This window comes from Oncorhynchus keta, unplaced genomic scaffold, assembly GCF_023373465.1.
Source record: "Oncorhynchus keta strain PuntledgeMale-10-30-2019 unplaced genomic scaffold, Oket_V2 Un_scaffold_3114_pilon_pilon, whole genome shotgun sequence".
In the NCBI taxonomy this organism is placed as follows: domain Eukaryota; kingdom Metazoa; phylum Chordata; class Actinopteri; order Salmoniformes; family Salmonidae; genus Oncorhynchus; species Oncorhynchus keta.
Window position 1 is genome coordinate 1,014 of NW_026290913.1, and position 8,987 is coordinate 10,000.

Consider the following 8,987-nt stretch of genomic DNA (forward strand, 5'->3'; position numbering starts at 1 on the left):
TTTTGAATGATCCAGGTGTCATTTATTGAATTATTGATCCTGAATTTAATTCCACTGCCCTACCAATTGCTTCAAATCAAACCTTTTTTGTCACATGCGCCGAATACAACAAGTGTAGACCTTACCGTGAAATGCTTACTGACAAACCCTTAACCAACAGTGCAGTTCAAGAAGAGTTAAGAAAATATTTACCAAATAAACGAAAGTAAAAAATAATAAAAAATGAACACAAGAATAATGAGGCTATATACAGGGGGTACCAGTACCAGGTCAGTGTGTGGGGTTACAGGTTAGAGGTGACTTGTACATGTAGGTAGGGGGGGAGTGAATATGCATAGATAATCAACAGTGAGTATAGGTACAAGACAAATGGGGGGGTCAATGTAGTAATCCGGTGGCCATTAGACTAGTTGTTCAGCAGTCTTATGGCTCGGGGGGTAGAAGCTGTTAAGGAGCCTTTTGGTCATAGACTTGGTGCTCCGTCGTACCGCTTTGCCGGCGGTAGGAGAGAGAGTCTATGACTTTGGTGAATGGAGTCTTTAACTATGTTATGGGCTTTCCTCTGACACGCTTATGTAGGTAGAGTCACCTAATTAACTCTACCTACATGTACATACTACCTCAACTGCCCCCGCACACTGACTCTGTACCGGCTTCCCCCTGTATATATTGACTCTGTACCGGCACCCCCTGTATATAGTCTCCACATTAACTCTGTACCGCTCCCCCTGTATATAGCCTCCACATTGACTCTGTACTGGTACCCCTGTATATAGTCTCCACATTGACTCTGTACCGGCACCCTGTATATAGTCTCCACATTAACTCTGTACCGGCTCCCCCTGTATATAGTCTCCACATTGACTGTGTACCGGCTCCCTATATAGTCTCCACATTGACTCTGTACCAGCTCCCTGTATATAGTCTCCACACTGACTGTGTACCGGCTCCCCCTGTATATAGTCTCCACATTGACTCTGTACCGGCTCCCCCTGTATATAGTCTCCACATTGACTCTGTACCGGCTCCCCCTGTATATAGTCTCCACATTGACTCTGTACCGGCCCCCCCTGTATATAGTCTCCACATTGACTCTGTACCGGCTCCCCCTGTATATAGTCTCCACATTGACTGTGTACCGGCTCCCCCTGTATATAGTCTCCACATTGACTGTGTACCGGCTCCCCCTGTATATAGTCTCCACATTGACTCTGTACCGGCTCCCCCCTGTATATAGTCTCCACATTGACTGTGTACCGGCTCCCCCCTGTATATAGTCTCCACATTGACTCTGTACCGGCTCCCCCCTGTATATAGTCTCCACATTGACTCTGTACCGGCTCCCCCTGTATATAGTCTCCACATTGACTCTGTACCGCTCCCCCCTGTATATAGTCTCCACATTGACTCTGTACCGCTCCCCCTGTATATAGTCTCCACATTGACTGTGTACCGGCTCCCCCTGTATATAGTCTCCACATTGACTCTGTACCGGCTCCCCCTGTATATAGTCTCCACATTGACTGTGTACCGGCTCCCCCCTGTATATAGTCTCCACATTGACTCTGTACCGGCTCCCCCCTGTATATAGTCTCCACATTGACTCTGTACCGGCTCCCCCCTGTATATAGTCTCCACATTGACTCTGTACCGGCTCCCCCCTGTATATAGTCTCCACATTGACTCTGTACCGGCTCCCCCCTGTATATAGTCTCCACATTGACTGTGTACCGGCTCCCCCCTGTATATAGCCTCCACATTGACTCTGTACTGGTACCCCCTGTATATAGTCTCCACATTGACTCTGTACCGGCACCCCCCTGTATATAGTCTCCACATTGATTCTGTACCGGCTCCCCCCTGTATATAGTCTCCACATTGACTCTGTACCGGCTCCCCCCTGTATATAGTCTCCACATTGACTCTGTACCGGCACCCCCCTGTATATAGTATCCACATTGACTCTGTACCAGCTCCCCCTGTATATAGTCTCCACATTGACTCTGAACCGGCTCCCCCCTGTATATAGTCTCCACATTGACTCTGTACCGGCTCCCCCCTGTATATAGTCTCCACATTGACTGTGTACCGGCTCCCCCCTGTATATAGTCTCCACATTGACTGTGTACCGGCTCTCCCTGTATATAGTCTCCACATTGACTCTGTACTGGTACCCCCTGTATATAGTCTCCACATTGACTGTGTACCGGCTCCCCCCTGTATATAGTCTCCACATTGACTCTGTACCGGCTCCCCCCTGTATATAGTCTCCACATTGACTGTGTACCGGCTCCCCCCTGTATATAGTCTCCACATTGACTCTGTACCGGCTCCCCCTGTATATAGTCTCCACATTGACTGTGTACCGGCTCCCCCCTGTATATAGTCTCCACATTGACTCTGTACCGGCTCCCCCTGTATATAGTCTCCACATTGACTCTGTACCGGCTCCCCCCTGTATATAGTCTCCACATTGACTCTGTACCGGCACCCCCCTGTATATAGTCTCCACATTGACTCTGTACCGGCTCCCCCCTGTATATAGTCTCCACATTGACTGTGTACCGGCTCCCCCCTGTATATAGTCTCCACATTGACTGTGTACCGGCACCCCCCTGTATATAGTCTCCACATTGACTCTGTACCGGCTCCCCCCTGTATATAGTCTCCACATTGACTCTGTACCAGCTCCCCCTGTATATAGTCTCCACACTGACTGTGTACCGGCTCCCCCTGTATATAGTCTCCACATTGACTCTGTACCGGCTCCCCCTGTATATAGTCTCCACATTGACTCTGTACCGGCTCCCCCTGTATATAGTCTCCACATTGACTCTGTACCGGCCCCCTGTATATAGTCTCCACATTGACTCTGTACCGGCTCCCCCCTGTATATAGTCTCCACATTGACTGTGTACCGGCTCCCCCCTGTATATAGTCTCCACATTGACTGTGTACCGGCTCCCCCCTGTATATAGTCTCCACATTGACTCTGAACCGGCTCCCCCCTGTATATAGTCTCCACATTGACTCTGTACCGGCTCCCCCCTGTATATAGTCTCCACATTGACTCTGTACCGGCTCCCCCCTGTATATAGTCTCCACATTGACTCTGAACCGGCTCCCCCCTGTATATAGTCTCCACATTGACTCTGTACCGGCTCCCCCCTGTATATAGTCTCCACATTGACTGTGTACCGGCTCCCCCCTGTATATAGTCTCCACATTGACTCTGTACCGGCTCCCCCTGTATATAGTCTCCACATTGACTCTGTACCGGCTCCCCCTGTATATAGTCTCCACATTGACTCTGTACCGGCTCCCCCCTGTATATAGTCTCCACATTGACTCTGTACCGGCTCCCCCCTGTATATAGTCTCCACATTGACTGTGTACCGGCTCCCCCCTGTATATAGTCTCCACATTGACTCTGTACCGGCTCCCCCCTGTATATAGTCTCCACATTGACTGTGTACCGGCTCCCCCCTGTATATAGTCTCCACATTGACTCTGTACCGGCTCCCCCCTGTATATAGTCTCCACATTGACTGTGTACCGGCTCCCCCCTGTATATAGCCTCCACATTGACTCTGTACCGGCTCCCCCCTGTATATAGTCTCCACATTGACTCTGTACCGGCTCCCCCCTGTATATAGTCTCCACATTGACTGTGTACCGGCTCCCCCCTGTATATAGCCTCCACATTGACTCTGTACTGGTACCCCCTGTATATAGTCTCCACATTGACTCTGTACCGGCACCCCCCTGTATATAGTCTCCACATTGATTCTGTACCGGCTCCCCCCTGTATATAGTCTCCACATTGACTCTGTACCGGCTCCCCCCTGTATATAGTCTCCACATTGACTCTGTACCGGCACCCCCCTGTATATAGTATCCACATTGACTCTGTACCAGCTCCCCCTGTATATAGTCTCCACATTGACTCTGAACCGGCTCCCCCCTGTATATAGTCTCCACATTGACTCTGTACCGGCTCCCCCCTGTATATAGTCTCCACATTGACTGTGTACCGGCTCCCCCCTGTATATAGTCTCCACATTGACTGTGTACCGGCTCTCCCCTGTATATAGTCTCCACATTGACTCTGTACTGGTACCCCCTGTATATAGTCTCCACATTGACTGTGTACCGGCTCCCCCCTGTATATAGTCTCCACATTGACTCTGTACCGGCTCCCCCCTGTATATAGTCTCCACATTGACTGTGTACCGGCTCCCCCCTGTATATAGTCTCCACATTGACTCTGTACCGGCTCCCCCCTGTATATAGTCTCCACATTGACTGTGTACCGGCTCCCCCTGTATATAGTCTCCACATTGACTCTGTACCGGCTCCCCCTGTATATAGTCTCCACATTGACTCTGTACCGGCTCCCCCTGTATATAGTCTCCACATTGACTCTGTACCGGCACCCCCTGTATATAGTCTCCACATTGACTCTGTACCGGCTCCCCCTGTATATAGTCTCCACATTGACTGTGTACCGGCTCCCCCCTGTATATAGTCTCCACATTGACTGTGTACCGGCACCCCCCTGTATATAGTCTCCACATTGACTCTGTACCGGCTCCCCCTGTATATAGTCTCCACATTGACTCTGACCGGCTCCCCCTGTATATAGTGACTCTGTACCGGCTCCCCCTGTATATAGTCTCCACATTGACTGTACCGGCTCCCCCTGTATATAGTCTCCACATTGACTCTGACCGGCTCCCCCTGTATATAGTCTCCACATTGACTCTGTACCGGCTCCCCCTGTATATAGTCTCCACATTGACTCTGTACCGGCTCCCCCTGTATATAGTCTCCACATTGACTCTGTACCGGCTCCCCCTGTATATAGTCTCCACATTGACTCTGTACCGGCTCCCCCCTGTATATAGTCTCCACATTGACTCTGTACCGGCACCCCCTGTATATAGTCTCCACATTGACTCTGTACCGGCTCCCCCCTGTATATAGTCTCCACATTGACTCTGTACCGGCTCCCCCCTGTATATAGTCTCCACATTGACTCTGAACCGGCTCCCCCTGTATATAGTCTCCACATTGACTCTGTACCGGCTCCCCCTGTATATAGTCTCCACATTGACTCTGTACCGCACCCCCTGTATATAGTCTCCACATTGACTCCGGCTCCCCCTGTATATAGTCTCCACATTGACTGTGTACCGGCTCCCCCTGTATATAGTCTCCACATTGACTGTGTACCGGCACCCCCTGTATATAGTCTCCACATTGACTCTGTACCGGCTCCCCCCTGTATATAGTCTCCACATTGACTCTGTACCGGCTCCCCCCTGTATATAGTCTCCACATTGACTCTGAACCGGCTCCCCCCTGTATATAGTCTCCACATTGACTCTGTACCGGCTCCCCCCTGTATATAGTCTCCACATTGACTCTGAACCGGCTCCCCCCTGTATATAGTCTCCACATTGACTCTGTACCGGCTCCCCCCTGTATATAGTCTCCACATTGACTCTGTACCGGCTCCCCCTGTATATATTGTTATTGTTTACTGTTCCTCTTTAGTTACTTGTTACTTTTATCTCTTATTCTTATCTGTATTTATTTAACTGCATTGTCAGTTAGGGGGTCGTAAGTAAGCATTTCACTGTCTACACCTATTGTATATGGAGCATGTGACTAATACAATTGGATTTGATATCGGTCCTGGATTGCAGGAAGCTTGGCCCCAGTGATGTACTGGGCCGTACGCACTATCCTCTGTAGCGCCTTGAGATCAGATGCCGAGCAGTTGCCATACGGGGATGCAACCATACAGGATGCTCTTGATGGTGCAGCTGTAGAACCTTGTGAGGATCTGGGGACCCATGCTAAATCTTTTCAGTCTCCTGGCAGGGGAAAAGGTTTTGTCGTACCCGTTTCACAACTGCCTTGGTGTGTTTGGACCAGGACAGTTTGTTGGGGATGGAAACTTGAAACTTTCTACCGACTCTACTACAGCCCCGTTAATGGGGCCTGTTCGGCCCACCTTTTCTTGTAATCCACGATCATCTCCTGTGTCTTGCTCACATTGAGGGAGAGGTTGTTGTCCTGGCACCACACTGCCAGGTCTGACCTCCTCCCTATAGGCTGTCTCATCGTTGTCGGTGATCAGGCCCAACTGTTGTGTCGTCAGCAAACTTAGCGATGGTGTTGGAGTCGTGTTTGACAACGCAGTTGTGGGAGTACAGGAGGGTACTAAGTATACACTCCTGAGGGGCCCCAGTGTTGAGGATCAGTGCGGCAGACATGTTGTTGTCTGCCCTTACCACCTGGGGGCGGTCCGTCAGGAAGTTCAGGATCCAGTTGCAGAGGGAGGTGCTTAGTCCCAGGGTACTTCGCTTAGTGATGAGCTTTGTGGGCACTATGGTGTTGAACACTGAGCTATAGTCAATGAACAGCATTCTCACATAGGTGTTCCTTTTGTCCAGGTGGGAAAGGGCAGTGTGGAGTGCGATTGAGATTGCGTCATCTGTGGATCGGTTGGGGCGGTATGGGAATTGGAGTGGGTTTAGGGTATCCAGGAGAATGCTGTTGATGTGAGCCATGACCAGCTTTTCAAAGCACTTCATGGCTACCGACATGAGTGCTACGGGGCTGTAATCATTTAGGCAGGTTACCTTTGCTTCCTTGGGCACAGGGATTATGGTGGTCTGCTTTAAACATGTAGGTATTACAGACTCGGTCAGGGAGAGGTTGAACATGTCAATGAAGACACTTGCCAGTTGGTCCGTGTATGCTTTGAGTTCAAATCCTGGTAATCAATCTGGCCCCGCAACTTTGTGAATGTTGACCTGTTTAAAGGTCTTGCTCACCTCGGCATCGAGAGCATTATCACACAGTCAACAAGGACATCTGGTGCTCTCGTGCATGTTTCAGTGTTGCTTGCCTCGAAGCGAGCATAAAAAGGCATTTAGCTCGTCTGGTAGGCTCTCGCCTGGGTTTCCCTTTGTAGTCCGTAATAGTTTGAGCCCTGCCACATCCGACGAGCATCAGAGCCTGTGTAGTAGGATTCAATCTTAATCCTGTATTGATGCTTTGCTTGTTTGATGGTTCGTCTGAGGGCATAGCGGGATTTCTTAGAACTCTTGCTCTATACTGCCCCTGTTGGAGAAAGTGCGTGCCCATAGTAAACTGAAAATATTTTTCCCCAAAATTGCTAATATATGCATATAAAAACTATTATCGAATAGAAAACACTCTAAAGCTTCTAAAACCGTTTAAATTTTGTCTCTATGTAAAGCAGAACCCTCAGGGCATGCATTCTCCCAAATGCTCTCTTGTCATGGAAAAAGTTGGCCCAACTTTGACGTCATCTCACACACACTTCCCAAACAGCTACCGCTCTGGGAACAGTCTGTACGTGTTCAGCGCGAAGCCTGCTTTCAATGGGGCTTCTCATTGTGAGAATCGCGCGCTCACGGGAGTTTGAGCGAGCCGAATCCTCTCGGCCAAGCGAAAAAAAAGGTGACTGTTACGCGCGCTCTGGCCGGGTGATGTATTTTCTTCAGGATCGATTAAATGACGTGTGTGTTTCTGTTCGTCCTCAAGATTTCTGTGCACCTTTATAACATGTTAAAGCTTAATTATGAACATAGTTTGACAAGTTTACTCAACATATAATATGTAATTTCGACGTTTTGGTGCGCATCCACTTGAATTTTGCCTACATTTCGACCGAAATGTGGCTATTTTGAGAACCGAAAGACGCAGACTTGAAAACTAAACGCTGGTTTGGTAAGTATAATCCCTTCCAGGTCTTTTGATGGAAGAACAGCTAAGGTAAGGGAATATTTATGTGGTAAATTTGGGTTTCTGTCGACTCCAAGATAGAGGAGCGATAATGCTAATTTTGGAGCGCCGACTCCTAGTATAGCCTAGTGAACCTGTAACGTTAAAAATAAATGTAACACAGCGATTGCATTTAGAAGAAGTGTATCTTCCTATACATATGTAAAACATGCATATTTAGTCAAAGTTTATGATGTGTATTCCTTGTTAGCTGACGTTATCTGCCGGAGCTATCGGCATTTCTCCTGACATTTTAGTAGCATTTGAACGATGCATCATTGTAAACAGAGATTTATGGATATATATTGCAGATTATTGAAAAAAAAATGAATGTACTGTGTAACATGTTATATTACTGTCATCTGATGAAGATTTCAAAAGGTTAGTGAAATGATTTTTCTTTTAATCCTGCGTTTGTTGATTGCATATTTTTTCCTACTTGGCTATGCAAATGAGCTATGTCTGTGGTGGTGGTTTGACATAAATATGTGCTATGTTTTCGCTGTAAAACATTTTAGAAATCTGACTTGCTGGGTAGATAAACAACTTGTTTATCTTTCATTTGAGCTATTTTACTTGTTAATGTGTGGAGGTTAAATATTTTTAGGAATATTTTTTCGCATTGTGCGTTATGCTAATGAGCTTGAGCCGTAGTCACGAACCCGGATCCGGTATTGGTAGACTATGAGGTTAAAGGCGCCCAGTTAGTGTCTCGCTCCTTGAAAGCGGCAGCTCTAGCTTTAAGCTTGATGTGGATGTTGCCTGTAATTCAAGGCTTCTGTTTGGGATATGTTCGTACGGTCACTGTGGGGACGACGTCGTCGATGCACTTATTGATGAAGCCGATGACTGAGGTGGTATACTCCTCAATGCCATTCAGTCAAACTGCCATCCCAGAAGTCGCTTGTGCTGACTTCAAAATGAAGGGCGTTGTACAAAACAAATTTATCACCGATTGGATCGTATCAAAGCCAATGACATGATTCATGAACGCTGGGCTAAACCCATTGGTTTCGGGACCAATCAGAACGGTTAGAATGTGTTCACATTCTATGTATTGAGGAAGGAAAGCAAATCCAGACTCGTGGTGGAGAAGAAACGCTAGTGGGCGGAGCCATGCATGTGGATGGTTGTCAGGCTAATCAATGAACAAATAGCTTAGG